Source organism: Phocoena sinus, chromosome 1, assembly GCF_008692025.1.
Source record: "Phocoena sinus isolate mPhoSin1 chromosome 1, mPhoSin1.pri, whole genome shotgun sequence".
NCBI classification, from domain to species: Eukaryota; Metazoa; Chordata; class Mammalia; order Artiodactyla; family Phocoenidae; genus Phocoena; species Phocoena sinus.
The window spans coordinates 107,781,229-107,801,536 of NC_045763.1; the positions used below are offsets into that span (position 1 = coordinate 107,781,229).

The 20,308-nt window shown below is 40.5% G+C and overlaps 1 long non-coding RNA gene across 3 annotated transcripts; it reads left to right on the forward strand.

Moving 5' to 3' along the window:
• The first annotated feature begins 42 nt into the window (after nucleotides 1-42).
• On the forward strand, nucleotides 43-2,532 carry LOC116755181. Of its 3 annotated transcripts, XR_004350259.1 has the most exons (5): nucleotides 43-62; nucleotides 382-464; nucleotides 565-892; nucleotides 1,236-1,297; nucleotides 1,439-2,532. It is a non-coding gene; the product is annotated as an uncharacterized LOC116755181 (long non-coding RNA). The 3 variants fall into 3 exon arrangements; XR_004350257.1 differs by having other exon boundaries at nucleotides 565-1,297; XR_004350258.1 differs by lacking the exon at nucleotides 43-62 and adding an exon at nucleotides 103-244 and having other exon boundaries at nucleotides 565-1,297.
• Nucleotides 2,533-20,308: the final 17,776 nt, after the last annotated feature.

The window sequence follows — 20,308 nt, forward strand, 5'->3', positions numbered from 1 at the left end:
GGCTGCTGAAGGGGGAAGTGACGTCATCGTGCCCGTCCACTTCGGGAGCCCACCAAGCCGAGGTAACACGCCTCTTACTCTTTATCTGAGATACCGGCGGATTTTGCCAGCCGCCTCGAATTCTTACCTTTTGTCCTGCGTTACACGCCGGGGAAAGGAATTCTGGGATCGTGTGTTATGCTGATCCAAAATGTTTTTAAGAAATAAAGAAGTTGTAAAACAATGGATACAAGTATATATTTATGTATGTGTCTTGTGTGTAGACATGTAGATTCAGGGTTACATCTCAGAGTGCTACTCGGTGTATTTTCTGCGCACGTCCTTCCTACTTCAATCTCGTGGTATACCAGGGACCATGTTTTTCCTTTCCTCACCATACAGAATACAAGAAATGACGATTCTGAAAAAGGAGCTGATGACCAGAATAAGGGATAGGAAGATGACCTGTTTGCTTGAAGAGCGAGGTTGGTTTTTTCGTTTGTTTTCTCCACCTGGGTGAGACTGGGCTAGACCTGAGGGCGGGGCGAGGGGAGGCTGAAGAAGGCAGCCAACTTGTGTTTTCAGACCAGAGAGCAAGGAGCGGAGTGACTTGATCCTTGAGGGTGCCTTTGGCTCAAGGGGGACGCTGACTCTTCCGGAGAATCTTGGAGCCGACAACAAAGGAACTCAGCACCCAGCTAACTTCCAGGAAGAAGCTTCCTTTCCTCCCCCTGCTTTTCCCCTTTCCCCTCCTTTCTCTCTCTGCAGCCATCAGAAATAAACTCTGGCTCATTTCATCTGAAATATGCTTTATTCCAGGGATAGTAATAGCTCAGAGAATCTCTGAAAAAGATCTCTAGAAAAATCTCTAGAAAAGATAAGGAAACAGATTATCCCCTAGAGCCTCCAGAAGGTAAGGCAGCCCTATTGACCCCTTGATTTTAGTCCAGTGAGACCTTTGTTGGACTCCTAACCTACAGAACTGTAATATAATAAATGTGTGTTCTTTTAAGCCACTAAACTCATGGTCACTTATTACAGCAGACATAGAACACCAATTCAATAAGTGTCTAGCACATTCACCTTAGCAGTAATAAGATGGGGGACATAATGAACCCTATATCAATCTGCAGGTCGTCTGTCTGTCCTAGGTTGACAGGTCAAGAGATACTGGTACATGTTTAAAGCATTACATTAGGTATCTTTTTTCCTTTCCGTTTTTTCCCTAAAGGACTCTCGCCCTATTTCCTGCACAGGTGTACCCAACATGGTTCTCACTGGAATTACAGCAAATTGGAAGACAGTGGTGGTGACACAGGTTGATTTCATTTGCTTTTAAGAATGGGTTCTAACACGTAGAGGGAAAGAATATAATTTATGGAAAGTTAAATACCGTAGAATCCTCCATCCCAAAGATTCATTTTTTGCAACCATTTTTAAAAGAATTTTTTTTTTTTAGGGTGAAGAGCTACTTTTCAAAGGATGAAACACAAGAATGGCTTTTAGGAATTTTCCCCCAAAGTAATTTGTGACTGGATCCTGTTGCCGAAACTTGGCCTCTGTTCACCGGTGCCAAAGAGAAATGCGGAGACAGAGTTTTGGGTGAAGTAGAAAAGAGTAGCTTTTATTGCTTTGCCAGGCAGAGGGGGCCACAGCGGGCTAATGCCCTCAAGACTGTGTGACCCACCCTGGAGGGCGTAGTGAGGAGCCTTACAGTGTTCGAGGAACAGGGCGTGATCAGCTCGCAGACAGTTCTCGGATTGGCTGGCATCAAAGTGAAGTTTCAAGCGTCATCAACCTTCTGGTTTCAACCAGTCCAGGGTCTATGTGCTTGTGGGCAGCACTTTCCATCTGGAGGGGGTCTGCTCCCTGTAAAACCACTTAGGAGTGTGTGTCAGGCCTTTATCTGTAGCTTCACTGAGCCGGGAGTTCGGTGATTCTGCCGTGTGGCGGATTTATAGTCTACACTGCTGCCCGTTCCCCAGCCCAACAGCTGTTCTTTGTTTCTACGCCTTCACATTCCCGAATCATTAACTCTCGAGTCAGCACTTTACTTCAAAAGACAAGGGCACGGGGCCTCGTACACGGTTTCAATCCAGACCAGGTCTGAGATTTACACGATGCATATGCTGTTGTTTTCATAAATGTTAACGTCCTTAAAATGAAGCTCTTAAAAGCATTATTTGAGTTCTCCATTGACTACAGATTACACCATCAATGCCTTCCAGCCCTGGCAGCACCGGGAGGAAGGAAGACTTGCCGGGATGCTTGCATCACCACAGGGCAAGAGGTCCTCAAATTTTACTGCTTTATCTTTAAGTAAGACTTCATAGTTCGGCTGACTTTTCATCCATTCTTGCTGATCCTGCCAGTGAGTTCCTCTGTAGTGACAGCCAAAGGCACTCATGGAAAATACTTAACCAAGCGTAAAGGCAGAAGTCGAGGTCACTTCATCTACTACGGAAGTGGGGCATGTGTCTACCTCAGGCCTGAGTCTTTTGGTAATTGGTGGCGGTGGTGGTGACAATGTTTGAGTTGTTTTATTTTTTATTTTATTTTTTATCTTTATTTGTTTATATTTTGGCCACGCCGGCGGGGCCTGCGGGACCTTAGTTCCCCGACCACGGATCGAACCCCTGCCCCCTGCAGTGGAAGCTCACAGTCTAAACACTGGACCGCCAGGGAAGTCCGTGAGTTTTTTGTTCATGTTGTCGTTCGCTTTAATTTCTCAACCGTTACTAGGAAATAATTGTGGAGCAAGTGCTTGGTTTTAATTCTGGAAGGCAAAAGAACGTAACTAAGGACTTTTCCCAAGGAACGCTTTGAGATCTTTATGTCAATTTGTGGTGTGACTTACCCACTTTTCAATTAAGGATTCTTAATTAAAGGAAAACAAGCTTATTTATAGGTTTGAATCAGTGTTATAGAACAATAGGTTTTCGACTGGGATCCGCAGCCCACCCGCATCAGAAACGTGTGGTCTGTGTTTACGTGAAAAACTGCAGACTCTAGGGCCTCACACCAACGAGACCTCCGGGGATTGGAGCCCAGGAAGGAGGTTCTGTAATCTCCACAGCTGATTCTCAGGCACTCTAAATGTAAGAACTGCCCTTTAATATTTTTAGATAAGGGGATTGTTACAAAATGACAAGAGGGTAAATCATTCTTTTAAACTTAGACTTCAAGCGTTAGACAGTGAGGTGAGCTCTTCGTGACAGTTTGTCTTTCCTATTCTTCCCCACTCAGCCTAGGGACTCGTGCAGAAATTAGAGACAAAGTAGGGGAAGAAAAACGTATTTCTTTACACACAGTTTGCTTTAATAGCCACCGAAAAGATTGTTTCATTTCCTCTCACTGACCCTGTCCACCAGTTATGTTGGCCTTTAACGTATCGCTGTAGCAGCATGTATAAATATATATCATACATTTACTCACACATACACACCTTCGAAAGCACTGTGAAGACACAGACTAGGCTTTAGCACAACTGGGGGCCGCTCACATGTCACTTAAAAATGATCCCTGGTTCATTTACACAAGACTCAACAGGCTTGGTGTGGCCAGTAGCCCCCAAGTCCCAGGGAGCAGTTAGGATGACAAAATCGGACAGTATATTTAGAGTGAGGTCAGTACACTTCTTGGAGATCATAAAAGAATAGAAATAGGAGGTCTAGGCTAAGCACGAGGCGGCATCTGGGAGTCGCTGCTCTCACCACGTGGATTCAAAGAACTCAGGTGTTGCGGTGCAGACCGACGCCCAGCCTGACCGTGACCCGGCTGCGCTGGCCCCGGGTCAGGTCGTGGGGCCCCTGCCCACACTGTCCCGCAGGGCACCGCTGCTCAGTCCTGAGCTCCTCGATCTGCCGTGGAGCTCCAGCGTGGGGACCGCATGCTCCATCGCTGGGAAGCAGGTCCTATTTCCCCTGAGTTGACCCTCAGGATGAGGCGAGAAGTGTGCTGTTGCTGGTGCCCAAGCCCCCCAGAAGCGGTGCCACAGGGTCCTCTACAAACTGTGCCTGTTTTGCTCCGTGCTGGGCCCGGTGGACCTTGCCTGGTTATTCCTCAACTGCAGGAGAGGCCCTCTGCCTTTCGCCCTGCCCCACCAGGCCACGTCTCTGACTCCTTCCAGACCCTCCAGCAGGTGTGGAGGAGTGGGGCCCAGATCCTCCTCAGCAGACAGGGAGCTGTGAAGAAGGGGGGCAGCCCATCCTTCCTGCAGTTTTAAGGACCTCTGGTGGCTTCGCTTCTTGCCTCTGATGGCTCCTGGTAGGCAAGGGTCACAGGACTGGAGTGCATGACAGAGCCCTTAGGGATTTCACCTGGAGGCCAAAAATACCACAGTCAAAGTAAGAGTCCATTATCAGGCACTGCTGGGGGCTAACTGAGGCTGGAGAGAGATCTGAGTGGTGACAGAAGCCAGGAGCACGGTGAGAGCCTGTCACGAGGATGAGCTGAGGGGACGAGCTGAGGTCTGGAGGAGCAACTGGGGCCACCAGGTTGGAGAAGAAGCTTCCCACCACCTCCTGTGGTCTTATCTCTGCTCAAAGCCACTGCACACCAGGTGGCCGGATCCTACCACTCCCTCTTCAGGGGCCAGTTCACTCTCCAATTTACTTTGAAGCAAAAGGATGGCTTTTGTGATTTCCCAGGAAAAGAAGTGCTTAGTATGAAACGTGCATACAGACATTGTCTTTTGTAGGAAGGAGAGAACATTTTCTAGGGTGAGAATAGCTATGGGAGTTTGGGGTTGCTGGTTCTGGGTAGCTCTGTTCTCTCCACCTTCTCTCTTTGCTTCTCCAATTGGTGACTCGTGTGGCCAGGGAGGAAAGGGGCCTGGGTGCGACCACCCACCTCTGGAAACATGATTGTGCTGAGCTGAAGCCTCTGGCTTTTGTGACTTCCCAGGAAAAGCCGTGCTTAGTATGAAACATACACACACAGACATGGTCTTTTGTAGGAAGGAGAGAACGTTTTCTATAGTGAGAATAGCTATTGGAGTTTGGGGTTTATTTTGCTCAAGAGTTCATTGAGAGTCTTCATTCTGTGTGTTTATACTTTTCCAAAAAGTTAGAAACTGTTGAGCCTTTATTTCTTCAAATATTTTTCTACCCCAGTCTCTCATCTCTTTTTGAGACAACAATTTTGGATATACTATATTATTTAACATCGTCCCACAAGTCACTAAAATTTTTTTTTCAGTCTTTTTTTTTCTTTGATTCATTTTGGATAAATTCTTTTTCTATGTCTTCAAATTTAAATGAAAATTTCTTCTGCAGTCTCTAATCTATTAACCATATCCAGTAATATTTTTATTTCAGATATTTTGTCATCTCTAGGAATTCCATTTATACTTATATCTTCCATTTCTCTCCTTATGCTCATATTTCTTTTCATTTTTGACCATATAAGCATAATTATAATATATGTTTTCATATTTTTGCCTAACCCCATCATCTCTTTCATTTCTGAGTTTGTTTCTGTTGTCATATTTTCCTGTCCTATGTATAATACTTTTGGTTATGGGTCATATTTCCCTGTCCTATGTATAATACTTTTTATTAGAAGCTGGACATTATGAATTATACATTGTTGGTTACTGAATTTTGTTTTTAAAGATTGTTGAACTTTATTTTCCCCAGAAGTTGTTACTTGTGTTCAGTATGATTCTTTTGAGGCTTGTTTTAAAATTCATTCAGGGCAAGTCTATAGTAGTCTTTGCTCGAGGGCTGACTTGGACCCACTTCTAAGGCATGGCCTTTTTGATGTCTCTATTGGATGCCCTGTATACTCAGTGAGATTTCTCCGTTTTTCCACTCTGGCTGTAGTGATCTCCAGCACAGTGTGATCTCTAGGAATTATTTGTCTTCTTCCTAGTCACTGTTCTTTGCCTGGAATCTGTTCTTGCCCAGCCTCATGGAGGTTTACCCTACCATACACAGATTTATATTCAGCTATTGATTCATGGGGTGCATTATGTATATTTCAGTAACTCTTCTCTGTATGTCTCCCTCCTCAGTTACTCTGTGCAAAAATTCAAGATTTCTTGAACTGTGTTTATTTTCTTTAACTCAGCAATTTTCCCGCACTTTGTTGTTGTCGTTGTCGTTCCTACCCTGTGCCATATTCCAGAAATTGTCTGCAAGAAGAAAGTTTAGGTGTGGTAGGATTCACCTTGTTTGTTTTCTTTCAGGGGTCACAGTTCAGAGCTTCTATTGTCCAATGTCTGAAAACTCTTTTTCTATATTTTGTCCAGTTTTCTTTTTTTTAAAGAGTCACAGATTTATTTATTTATTTATGGCTGCGTTGGGTCTTTGTTGTTGCGTGTGGGCTTTCTCTAGTTGCGGCGAGCAGGGGCCGCTTTTCGTTGTGGTGCACGGGCTTCTCATTGCAGTGGCTTCTCTTTGTTGTGGAGCATGGCCTCTAGGTGTGCGGGCTTCAGTAGTTGTGTCACACGGGCTCAGTAGTTGTGGCTTACGGGCTTAGCTGCTCCGTGGCATGTGGGATCTTCCTGGACTAGGGCTCGAACCTGTGTCCCTTGCATTGGCAGGCAGATTTTTAACCACTGTGCCACCAGGGAAGCCCCTCTCTTGTCTCCTTAAACTAGCTTGTGTTCATCTGCCTTAGATGATGGAGGATTCACAAGTAGTAGAAAGCATGAGCCTCTGTTCCTGTGGCTCAGTGAGGCAGGGTGTTGTCTGGTTCCAGTGGAGTTACAATGAAGAAGCCTCTCTATCCTCCTTTCCTTAAGCTTTCCCAGTCTTGGGTGTGGAAAGAACTCAGTTGCTCCAGTTCAGCAACCCCTCAGCTCATTCTGCTTCACTAGTTGAACCAGCTTTTAAAATTTTTACAGCAGCATATTACTCCATTGTGTGGTTGTACCATAATTTTCCAGCCCATATCCTAGGTATGAATATTTAGGTAGGTTCAGTATTTTGCAATTAAAAATACTGCTCAAGGGTTTCCTTGGTGGCGCAGTGGTTGAGAGTCCACCTGCCGATGCAGGAGACACGGGTTTGTGCCCCGGTATGGGAAGATCCCACATGCCGCGGAGCGGCTGGGCCCGTGAGCCATGGCCGCTGAGCCTGCGCGTCCAGAGCCTGTGCTCCGCAACGGGAGACGCCACAACAGTGAGAGGCCCGCATACCGCAAAAAAAATTAATAATAATAATAATGCTCAAATAGGTCATGTGTATTTATCTTTTCTTAGTAGACATAGATCTTCAGGGTAAATTTATATAAGTGGGATTAATGAGTCAAAGAGTAAATGAATATGTAGTTTTGTTAGCTATTCCCCTATAGGGGAATTTGTATTCCCACTAGCAATATAATAATAGTGCCTATTTAGTTATATCTCTCTAAAAAAGCTTGTTGTCAAACATTTGAATTTTTGCCAATCTGATAAGTGAGAAATGACTTATAAGTGGAGTTTTGAGTTTCACTAATCATAAGTGAAGTATAATAAAATTCTGGTTAATTGTCTGCTCATATCTTTTGTCCATTTTTTTGTCATTTCTACCCTGATTTTTAAAAATTTATTTATTTTTGACTGCATTGGGTCTTCGTTGCTGCACACAGGCTTTCTCTAGTTGCAGTAAGTGGGGGCTACTCTTCATTGTGGTGTGCGGGCTTCTCACTGCGGTGGCTTCTCTTGTTGTGGAGCACGGGCTCTAGGCACACGTGCTTCAGTAGTTGTGGCATGTGAGCTCAGTAGTTGTGGCTCGCGGGCTCTAGAGTGCAGGCTCAGTAAATGTGGTGCACGGGCTTATTTGCTCCACAGGATGTGGGATCTTCCCAGACCAGGGATCGAACCCGTGTTCCCTGCATTGGCAGATGGATTCTTAACCACTGCACCACCAGGGAAGTCCCCAGGGGTATTTTAAAGTTTTCCTTGTATACGTTTTACTCATTTCATGTTGATTTTATTCTTGAATATTTTATTTTTATTGTTGCAATTTTATTTTATTTTTTATTAAAGTATAGTTGATTACAGTATTGTGTTAATTTCAGGTGTAGAGCAAAGTGATTCAGTTATGTATATATATTTTTTCAGATAATTTTCCATCATAGGTTATTACAGCATATTGGATATAGTTCCCTGTGCTATACAATAAATCCTTGTTGCTTATCTACTTTATGTATAGTAGTTTTTATATGTAAATCCCATACCCCTAATTTATCTCTCCCCTCTCTCCCTTTCCCCTTTAGTAGCCATAGGTTTGTTTTCTGTCTGTAACTCTGCTTCTCTTTTGTATATGGACTCATTTGTATTAGTTTTTACATATAAATATTTTTCCACATATAAGTGATATCATATAATATTTGTCTTTCTGTGTCTGACTTACTTCATTTAGTAGGATAGTCTCTAGGTCCATCTCTGTTCCTGCAAATGGTAATATTTCATTCTTTTTTATGGCTGAGTAATATTACATTGTGTGATGTATATATTACATCTTCCTGAACCACTCATCTGTTGATGGGCACTTGGGTTTTTTTCCATGTATTGGCTATTGTAAATAATGCCTCAATGAACACTGGGGTGTGTGTATCTTTTCAAATTAGAGTTTTCATCTTTTCTGGATCTATGCCCAGGAGTGGGATTGCTGGATCATATGGTAACTCTATATATAGTTTGTAAGGAATCTCCATGCTGTTTTCCATAGTGTCTGCACCAAGTCACATTCCCACCAGCACTGTAGGGGGGTTCTCTTTTTTCCACATCCTCTCCAGCATTTATTATTTGTAAACTTTTTGATGATGGCTATTCTGACTGGTGTGAGGAGATAACTCATTGTGGTTTTGATCTGCATTTCTCTAATTTAGTGATGTTGAGCATCTTTTCGTGCACCTGTTGGCCATCTGTTGTCTTCTTTGGAGAAATGTCTGTTTAGGTCTTCTGCTCATTTTTTCATTGAATTGTTTGTTTTTGATATTGAGTTGTATGAGCTGTTTGTATATTTTGGAAATTAAGCCCTTGTCAGTCACATCGTTTGCAAATATTTTCTCCCAGTCCATAGGTTATCCTTTTGTTTTGTTTATGGTTTCCTTTGCTGTGCAAAAGTTTTTAAGTTTGATTAGGTCCCACTTGTTTATATTTGCTTTTATTTCTATTGCTTTGGTAGACTGACCTAAGAAAACTTTGGTACAATTTATGCCCTAGAGTATTTTGCATGTGTTCTTTTCTAAGACTGTTATGGTGTCATGTCTTATGTATAAGTCTTTAAGACATTTTGAGTTTATTTTTGTGTGTTGCATGAGGGTGTGTTCTAACTTCATTGATTTACATGTAGCTGTCCAGCTTTCCCAACACCACTTGCTGAAGAGATTTTCATTTCCCCATTGTATATTCTTGCCTCCTTTGTCAAAGATTAATTGACCATAGGTGTGTGGGTTTATTTCTGGGCTCTCTATTCTGTCCCATTGATCCATATGTCTGTTTTTGTGCCAAAAATACTACACTGTTTTGATTACTGTCACTTTATAGTATTGTCTGAAGTCTGGAAGGGTTATACCTTCTGCTTTGTTCTTTTTCCTCAGGATTGCTTTGGCAATTCTGGGTCTTTTATGGTTTCGTATAAATTTTAAGATTATTTGTTCTAGTTCTGTGAAAAATGTCATGGTATTTTGATAGGGATCGCATTAAATCTGTAGATTGCTTTGGGTAGTATGGCCATTTTAACAATATTAATTCTTCCAACGAAGAGCATAGGCTATCTTTCCATTTCTTTGAATCATATGCAATTTCCTTTACCAGTGTTTTATAGTTCTCAGCACATAAGACTTTCACCTCCTTGGTCAGGCTTATGCCTAAGTATTTTTTAATGTGATTTTACTTATTTATTTATTTATTTTTGGCTTTGTTGGGTCTTTGTTGCTGTGTGTGGGCTTTCTCCAGTTACGGCAAGTGCGGGCTACTCTTTGTTGTGGTGCGTGGGCTTCTCATTGTGGTGGCTTCTCTTGTTGCAGAACATGGGCTCTAGGCGCGTAAGCTTCAGTAGTTGTGGTGCATGGGCTCAGTAGTTGTGGTGCATGGGCTCAGTAGTTGTGGTGCATGGGCTCAGTAGTTGTGGCACATGGGCTTAGTTGCTCCGCGGCATGTGGGATCTTCCTGGACCAGGTATTGAATCTGTGTCCCCTGCATTGGCAAGTGGATTCTTAACCACTGAGCAACCAGGGAAGTCCCTGATGTGATTTTAAAAGGGATTTTTTTTTACTTTCTCTTTCTGATATTTCATTGTTAGTGTAAAGAAATGCAACAGATTTCTGTAGTTAATCTTGTATCCTGCTATCTTGCTGAATTCTTTCATCAGTTCTAGTAGATTTTGTGTGGAGTCTTCAGGGTTTTCTATATATAGTATCATGTCATCTGCATATAATGACAAATTTTACCTCTTCCCTTCCATTTTGGATAACTTTTATTTCTTTTTCTTGTCTGATTGCTGTGGCTAGGACTTTCAGTCCTCTGTTGAATAGAAGTGGTAAAAGTGGGAATCCTTCTCTCATTCCAGATTTTAGCAGGAAGGTTTTCAGTTTTTCATCAGTGAGTATTATGTTGGCTGTGAGTTTGTCATAAATATCTTTTATTATGTTGAGATATATCCCCTCTATACCTACCTTGGTAAGAGTTTTTATCTGGAATGGATGTTGAATTTTGTCAAATATTTTTTCTGCATCTATTGAGATGGTCATGTGGTTTTTATCTTTTGTTTTGTTGATGTGTTGTATCACACTGATTGATTTGCATATGTTGAAACATCCTTGTGACCCTCTGATTCATCCAGCTTCATCGTGGTAAATAATCTATTTTATGTGTTGTTGGATTTGGTTTCCTAAACGTTTTGTTGAGAATTTTTGCATCTATATTCATCAAAGATATTGGCCTGTAATTTTCTTCTTTGGTATTGTCTTTGTGTAGTTTTGGTATCAGGGTGATGGTAGCTTCATAGGATGACTTTGGGAGTGTTCCCTCCTCTTCAGTCTTTTGGAAGAGTTTGAGAAAGATTGCCTAAGTTCTTCCTTGTATGTTTGGTATAATTACCTAGTGAAGCCATCTCGTCCTGGACTTTTGTTTGCAGGGAGGTTTTTTTGTGTTTTGTTTTTTGTTTTTATTACAGATTCTATTTCACTTCTATTGATTGGTCTGTTTAAATTGTCTGTTTCTTCTTGATTCAATTTTGGTGGGCTTCATTCTAGAATCTTGTCAATTTCTTCTAGGTTGTCAAATTTGTTGGCATCTAATTGTTCAGAGTATTTTTTTTTTGTATTTCTGCGGTATCAGTTGTTATTTCTCCTCTTTCTAAAAGTTTTTTTTTTTAATATTTACTTATTTGGCTGCACCAGGTCTTAGTTGTGGCACAAAGGATCTTTGTTGCCACATGCAAGATCTTCATTGTAGTATGTGGGATCTTTAGTTGCGGCATGTGGGATCCTTTAGTGTGTCATGCAAACTCTTAGTTGCTGCATTTGGGATCTAGTTCCCTGACCAGGGATCAAACCTGGGCCGCGTGCATTGGGAGTGTAGAGTTTTAGCCACTGGACTACCAGGGAAGTCCCAGTATTCCTCATCTTTAATTTCTCATTTTGTTTATTTGGGTTCTCTTTCTTTTCTTCTTGGTGAGCCTGGCCAGAAGTTTGTCAATTTTGTTTACCCTTTCAAAGAACCAATTCTTGGTTTATTGATTATTTTTCTACTATTTTTTAAATCTCTATTTTATTTATTTCCTCTCTGATCTTCATTATTTCCTTCCTTCTGCTGACTTTAGTTTTTGTTTGTTCTTCTAATTCTTTTAGGTGGTAGCAAAGTATAACCCCAAGTCCTGTTTCATTCACTTCTCAGGTTATATAAGCGTGGCGTTCATATTAATTCTTTGATTACACCACAGAGATGGTACACCCTCTGCCAACGGCAACCTGATAAGATTAATAGTATCCAAACCATGTCAGTGATGGGCTTTGGCATATGCCAACCCTACCAAAACATGCATGATCGAGCACAGGTTAGTGGACAAGTTGTGTTTGCTGTCCGTTATGTCCCTGCTCTGTTGGGTCACAGCAGGACACTAGCTGGCAGCATCTAGTGAGTCAGATATGGAGCTTGAGTAAAAGTTGTGACCATGGGTGAAAATTTGTACAGACTTCTTCTTGAGTACATGGACTTAGACTTTTGGGCTCATGTTAGGATTACATCAGTGTCCTAGGATAGAAAATCACTGCACTAGGATGAAAGAGGCTATAATCTTAAGAACCCCCTTCTGCTGTGGTTGACAAGAGCCCAAAGCCAACTCATGACCTAACCCCACAAAGCTGGGTCTTAGGTTTGAAAAATGAGCACAACTGTTGCAGACATGTATTCCTGAGACAGTTATAACACTGACGCAAGGGAGATCTCCCAACTCTATCCCTTCAAACTACTCAAAATTGGCATGCACAATAAATATTCATAATCAAAGAGTTTTAACAATAAGAGAGTGCTTCTGGAAGGCCTATGATACACAGTAACTTATCATGAGGATAAAATAGCTACCCTATAATTGTGTTGTTAAAATTAAATGAAATAATTTTTTACAAGGAACAAAACACAAATTTGAATGTCCAGGATATTGTGAAGGAACAAAAACGTTAAGTTGGGAATGTGCCTGGTGATCACCTAAGTATCTACATCTTACCAGTGGAGACACAAGAAATCAGGAATTATCTCTCATTGTTGAGGTCCCATTGTAACCTCATTTGCTCGGGGAATCCTCAGACAAATGTTCCATAGTGTTTTTCTCATATGTGTGGCCATAGATACGGATTCTGAAGGTAAATAGAAAACACACACTGACACACAGAGTATGGGATGTCTACTCAATGGTGGGGTCATGGGGTCATGGATAGCCAGCTTTGATAGATTGTATTACTGTTCCCAACTATTCACTTTCTCCCCTGTAAGATGACTGTACATCCAGCCCTTAGGTAATAGACTTCAGTGCCTCCCAATATGCAGGGTCCATATGATTTGCTTTGGTCAGTGGAATGCAAGTGGATGTGATGTACTCAATGTGAGCTAAAGCTTTAACTGTGCTTGCTTAGATTGTCCCTACCCTTTGCCAAGAGAGCTACAGAAACCAAACAGGGGCTGTGCTGGTTAAACTCTTTGCTAATCTTTCCATGTCAGTACAATAAATTCACCTCATTCAAAATAAATTTTTAAAAATATACTTAAAAAATATGTATATATTAATCTAGGGATTCCAAATCCCCTGGCCGCTGACCGGTAGTGGTCCATGGCCTGTTAGGAACTGGGCCGCACAGCAGGAGATGAACAGCAGGTGAGCAAGTGAAGCTTCATCTGCTGCTCCCCATCACTCACATTACAGCCTGACCCATGCCCCCCATCCGTGGAAAAATTGTCTTCCACGAAACCGGTCCCTGGTGCCAAAAAGGTTGGGGGCCACTGTATTAGTCTATAGTATGGTGTCCCATAATAGAGTCCTTGCCCATCTTGATGAACATTTATGAAGTTATTTCAAATTTTTCACTATTAATGCCACCTGATAACTTGAACTCATTGTGCCAGGCCATGTGCTGAGCACTTTACATGTATATTATTTTCTTTGTTCCTCACAACAATATACAGGGTAGGTAATATTCTATTCCTCATTTTACAGATAAGAAAACTGAGCCACAAAAATATTAAGTTGCCTGAGTTCAGAAAAGTAGTTAGTGGTAGAGTCCACATAGTCCGGCTCCAGCACCTAAGTTATACCCCAAACAATGCTACAATAAACATCTTTGTTTATACACATGTAACTATTTCTGCAGGAAATCCTGGAAGGGAATTGGTGGTAAAAGGAACTCACAGACTTGTAGCACATGAAGGCTTAATCAATTTATCTTCCATCCACAGTAGATGAGCATGCCCACTTCCACCACTTCTCCAGTTCTGAATATGACCAGTCTTTTTGTTTTGTTTTCCAATCTGATGAGGAAAAGATATCACATTACCTAAAATTTCTTTGGTTACATGTCTGATTGAAGATCATTTTATAAACTAATTGGCTGTTTTTAGCTCCTTCTATTTGAATGGCCTGTTCATATCATTTGCTTATCTTTCTATTGTCTTACTTGTCTTTTTTTAATAGTTGTGTGAAGCTCTTCACACATTTTGAATTTTAATCTTTTGTTGAATTCCTTATTTAGTATTATTTATATACAGAAGTTTTGAATTTGTATGTGTAAGACTTTTCCTTCACTGTTCTTGGATTTTCGTGTCTTACTTATAAATACCTTCCTTTTCTCCCAGATTATACAAATATTCTCTTATATTTTCTCCTAGTAGTTCTCTAGTTTTGTTTTTTATATCTATCTCTGGAATTTGATACAATGCAGAGTCAGGATCTAACCTTACCTTTTTCCCCAAATAGATAACAAACATTATTTATTGATAATTCGTCCTTTCTTACAATGATTAAAAGTAACATCTTTATTGCAAACTAAATTCCTTTATGTACATGAGGTTATCTTTTTACACAACTATACCACACTTTCAATCACTATACTGCTAGTTTGTTTTTAAATATTTCTTTTCAATGTTTGTCTTTTAATTTTTTGACACATTTTCTTTTCCAGTATTCAATATAAATTTGAGAATCAACTCATCAAAGTCCATAAAAATTCAACTGAAATTTTGATTGGATTGCCTTGACATTACCAATCAATGTTGGGAGACTGGCAAACTTAATAATTTGTACAATACTAAGATTTCCTACCTGGGAACAAGATATTTATTCAAGTCATATTTTATGTCTTTTAGTCAGCTTTTATTGTTTTCTTCAAATAGGTCTTGCATATTACTTTTTTGTTTATTCTTAGGAAATGTTTAGTTTTTCCTGCTATAGGTTTTATCCGTTTTTGTTTTTTTATAATTTTTATTTGAGCTGCTACTTTTTCCATTGCACCTGCAAAGATAGGGACTCTTTTTTTTTTGGCTGCACTGCACAACTTGTGGGATTTTAGTTCCTTAACCAGGGATCGAACCCAGGCCCTCAGCAGTGAGAGTGTGGAGTCCTAACCACCAGACCGTCAGGGAATTCCAGGGACTCTTTTTCATTTATTATTATTTTGTTTGGCTGCATTGGGTCTTCGTTGCTGTGTGCTGGCTTTCTCTAGTTGTGGTGAGTGGGGGGCTACTTTTCATTGAGGTGTGCAGGCTCCTCATTGCAGTGGCTTCTCTTGTTGTGGAGCGTGGGCTCTAGGCGCGTGGGCTTCAGTACTTGCAGCTCGCAGGCTCAGTAGTTGTGGCTCGAGGTCTCTAGAGTGCAGACTCAGTAGTTGTGGCACACGGGCTTAGTTGCTCCGCAGCATATGCGGTCTTCCCAGACCAGGGATTGAACCCTTGTCCCCTGCACTGGCAGGCGGATTCTTAACCACTGCACCACAGGGGAAGCCCCCTTTCCTGCTATTGTTAATGGGATCTTTTATTCTCTTACTTTTTTAACTGGTATATAGGAAAAAACATCAAGTTGTGTATGTTGATCTTATATTCTGCCCCTTTATTGAACTGTCTTTTTAGTACAAATAGTTATTCAGTTGATTCTTCTAGATTTTTAAAATTTCCACTTATAAAAAATGTTACTGCATGTTACTGTGACCTTTAGTAAATGGCTTAAAAGGTAAAATAAATGTGTTTTCAGAGTAAGAATGAGTCAGTAATGCCTAACAGAATGACAGATAACCATTAAAATATACTGGCATATATGGGGCCAGAGAGGATAAATAGCAACTATCTTATTTTGTTGCACTACCAGCCATAAAATTGTAGGCTATGTGGACTTTCAGTTTGACCCAAGATGATGAGTCTAAACTCTCATGTTACCGAACCCAGGTCTGACTGCTTGCCGCTTGAAAGCCAATTCTTGAGAGACAAGTGTTGGTAGGAAAGGAAAGGTTGCTTTATTTCAGAGCCCAGCAACCGGGAGAGAGGGTGGGCTCCTGTCGGAGAACCAACTCCCGACTGCTGCTCAGGGGAAGGGGCTTTTAAAGGGGAGTTTCAGGGCTGTATAGGCAGAGGGAGGGAGCAGAACAGCACAGTCAGCTCTGACAGTCATCTTGAAACTGGTAATGTGGTGGTCTGATCAGTGTCACCTTGGTTGTTTTAAGTACAGTTAATCTTTAGTTCCAGAGTTTGCTCCCATTTCTTTGAGACCAGTTCTCGGAACTGTGGCAGCTTATGTCATGGCTTCAATTTGGTCATCATGTAGTCATCCTCCTCCACCTGGTGGGGGCTTTGGTATCTGCAAAACAGCTCACAGGACATGGCTCAGAATATTATCTATAGCCCTTAAGGAGGAACTAAAGGTCCTTGACTGTGCTTAATGATTAAACTATTATTATTTGGTCTCCTTTGACTGTTTTCCTTGGTTTCTGCATTTCCTCACTTCTCTGATCAAACCTATTCTTTGGCTAAAGATTTTCCACAGACAAAAGGCAGGCTGAGGACAGGGAGTGGGGCAAGGACCATAGGGTCCTGCTCCGTTTCACTAATACATCTCAACTTATTTATCTATTAATTATTTTAAAGTTTACACACAGCAAATTCACTCTTTTTTTTTTTCGTTTACTGCTTTATGAGTTTTAATAATGCAGAGATCCTTATAACCACCACCACAAGCAAGATAAAGAACAATTCTAACACTCCTTAATCAGTCTCTCAACCCACCCCTAATCCCCAGAAACCATTGATCTGTTTGCCATTACTACAGTTTTATCTTTTCCCGAATGTCATATAAATGGAAATATACATTATGTTACATTTTGAGACTGGCTTCTTCCACTTAGCATAACGCATTTCAGATTCATCCATGTTGTTTGTGTATTAATAGCTTATTCCTTTTTACTGATGAGTAGCACTCTGTTGTATGAATACACCACGGTTGTCTATCTATTCATCTGTTGAAGGCCATTTTGGGTTGTTTTCAGTTTTTGACAGTTACGAATAGTACTGCTATGAACCTTAATGTACAAGTTTTTGTGTGGACATGTGTTTTCATTTCTCTAGACTAAATACATAGAAGTAGGATTGCTGGGTCACATAGGTATTTGTTTAACTTTATTAGAAACTATCAACATGTTTTCCAGGATGATTATTCCAATTTGCATTCTCACAAGCAATGTAGGAGAGTTCCAGTTGCTATAGATCTTTACCAGCACTGGGTATTGTCATTATTTTTTATTTTAGCCATTCTAATAGGTGTGCAAGAGTTTCCCATTTGGTTTTCATTTTCATTTCCATAATGACTAATGGGTTCATGTGTTTTTTGCCATCTATATATCTCCTCTGGTGAAGTGTCTGTTCAAATCTTTTGCCCTTTTTTTTTTTTTTTTCTCCCGTTGCGGAGCACAGGCTCCGGACGTGCAGGCTCAATGGCCATGGCTCACGGGCCCAGCCGCTCCACGGCATGTGGGATCTTCCCAGACCGGGGCACGAACCCGTGTCCCCTCCATCGGCAGGCGGACTCTCAACCACTGCGCCACCAGGGAAGCCCCTCCCCTTTTTTTAAATTGTATTTTTTTTTCAAGTTTTAAGAGTTCTTTATATATTCTTGGTAAACGTTCTTTCTCAGATTTATGATTAGTAAACTTTTCTCCCAGCCCATGGCTTGTCTTTTCATTCTCTTAATGTCTTTTGAGAAGAAGAAGATTCAAGTTTCAACAAAGTCTAATTTATAAATTTGTTCTGCTATGGATTATGCTTTTGGTTTTGTATTAAGAAATTTTTGCCCCACCCAATGTCATGAAAATTTTCTCCTATAATTTCTTCGAAGAGTTTTATAGTTTTACATCTTACACTTAGGTCTATTGTCCATTTTAAATTCATTTTCTATGTGGTGTGAGATATAGGTCAAGGTTCACTTTTTTTTTTGCATATGGATGTCTAATTTTTCCAGGATCATTTGTGCAGAAGACTGTCCTTTCTCCATTGAATTGCCTCTATATCTTCATTAAAAATCAATAGACTGAATTTATGAAGGTCTATTCTGTTCTACTGATCTATGTGTCTATCCTTTCACCAATACCACCGTCTTCTTTACTGTAGCTTTATGATATATCTCATTGTGTAGGGTGTCTTCCAACTGTGTTCTTGCTTTTCAAAATTGTTTTAGATACTTCAGTTTCTTCACATTTCCATATAAACTTTAGAATTATCTTTTCTATATTTGCAAAGAATTCTGCTGGGATTTTAATAGGGATTACATTAAATCTTTATATCATCTTAGGGAGAATTGACATCTTAACTATACTGAATTTTTCAATCAATGAAAAGGGTATGTCTCACCATTCATTTAGGTCTTCTTTGTTTTATTTCATCAACATTTTTTGATTTTCAAAATAAAGATCCTGCATATCCTATTATAATTATACCTAGTGCTTCAATTATGAAGAGCTATTGGTACCATTTTTAACTTTTGGATTCCAATTGTTTATTACAAATATATAGAAATGCAAGTTAATTTTTGTATGTTGACCTTTTTTATACTGTGACCTTGCTAATCACTTGTAAGTTCTAGTAGCTTTTTGTGTAGATTCCTTGGAATCCTCTACATGGACAAATGTGTTCTCTGCAAGTAGGGACATTTCTTCCTTTCCAGTTTAAATACCTCTCATTTCTTTTCCTTTTTAAAAAATATTTATCTATCTATCTATCTATTTCTTTATTTGGCTCTTCCGGATCTCAGCCGTGGCACACAGGATCCTTGTTGCCGCATGAGGGATCTTCATCGCCATGTGTGGGATCTTTAGTTGAGGCATGCGGGATCTAGTACCCTGAACAGGGATCGAACCCGGGCCCCCTGCATTGGGAGTGCAGAGTGAGCCACAAGCACTGGACCACCAGGGAAGTCCCAGTTCTTTTTCTTATTACACCATCTAGGATTTTTTGTACATTTATGTCTATAAATTGGAATTCGTATTTTGTAGAATATTAAGTAAGAATCAAGCTTTGTGGGGTTTTTTCCGCCTAACACCATTTATTGATAAGCTGTATTTTCCAAGTGCTTTGCAGTGACAGCTTCATCATAAATCAAATGTCTTTGTGTGCATGAACCAGTTTCTGGATTCTCTGTGGTGCCTTATTTCACCTACTTGACTATTCTTAAACCAATACAACACAGTTGTAGCTTAGTACAGCAAGTCTTCCACCTTGTTTTTTTAACAAAAAGAATTACTGAAAAAATTTTTTTGATTCCATTTTTTTAGACTTTTTAAATTTTAGAGCAGTTTTAGCTTCAAAGTTAAACTGATGGGAGGTACAGAGACTTCCCATGTACTCCCAGCCCCACACAGGCATAGCCTACCACATCATCAGCATCCCCCACCAGAGTGTTACATTTGTTACAATCAAAGAACCTACACTGACACATCATTATCTCCCAAAGTCCATACTTTACATTAGGGCTCACTCTTGGTGTTGTATATTCTATGGGCTTGAACAAATATAATATAATAACATAAATCCACCATTATATTGTCATACAGAGTATTTTTACTGCCCTAAAAATCCTCTTTGCTTCACCAATTCATCCCTCCCTCCCCTCAAACCCCTGGCAACCAGTGATCATTTTACTGTCTTCATAGTTTTGCCTTTCCCAGAATGTTAGCCAGAATCATGTACTTTGTAGCTGTATTAGTCAGGGTTCTCCAGAGAAACAGAACTAATAGGATATATATACACATATATAGATAGATAGATAGTAAGAGACTTATTATGAGGGATTTGTTCACTGATTATGAATCTGAGAAATCTCCTGATCTGCCATATGCAAGCTGGAGCACAGGAAAGCCAGTGGTGTAGTTCCAATCCCAGTTTGAAAGCCTGAGAACCAAGGAAGCCAATGGTTTAAGTCATAGTCCAGTCCGAAAGCCCAAGAACCAGGAGTGACCATGTGTGAGGGCAAGAGAAGATGGATGTCCTAGCTCAAGTAGAGAGCAAATTTGTCCTTCCCTCACCTTTTGGTTTTATTCAGGACGTTAATGGATTGGGTAATGCCCACCCACATAGGTAAAGAGTGATCTTCTTTACTCAGTCTGCCAATTCAAATGCTAATCTCGTCGAGAAACACCCTCGAAGACACACTCAGAAATAATGTTTTACCAGCTATCTGGGCATACCTTAGCCCAGTCAAGTTGACACTTAAAATTAGCCATCACAGTAGCCTTTTCATTTTAGTTTCTTTCACTTAGTAACATGCATTTAAGTTTCCTCCATGTCTTTTTATGGTTTGGTAGTTCATTTCTTCTTAACACTGAATAATATTCTGCTGTCCAGATGTACCACAGTTTATTTATCCATTTG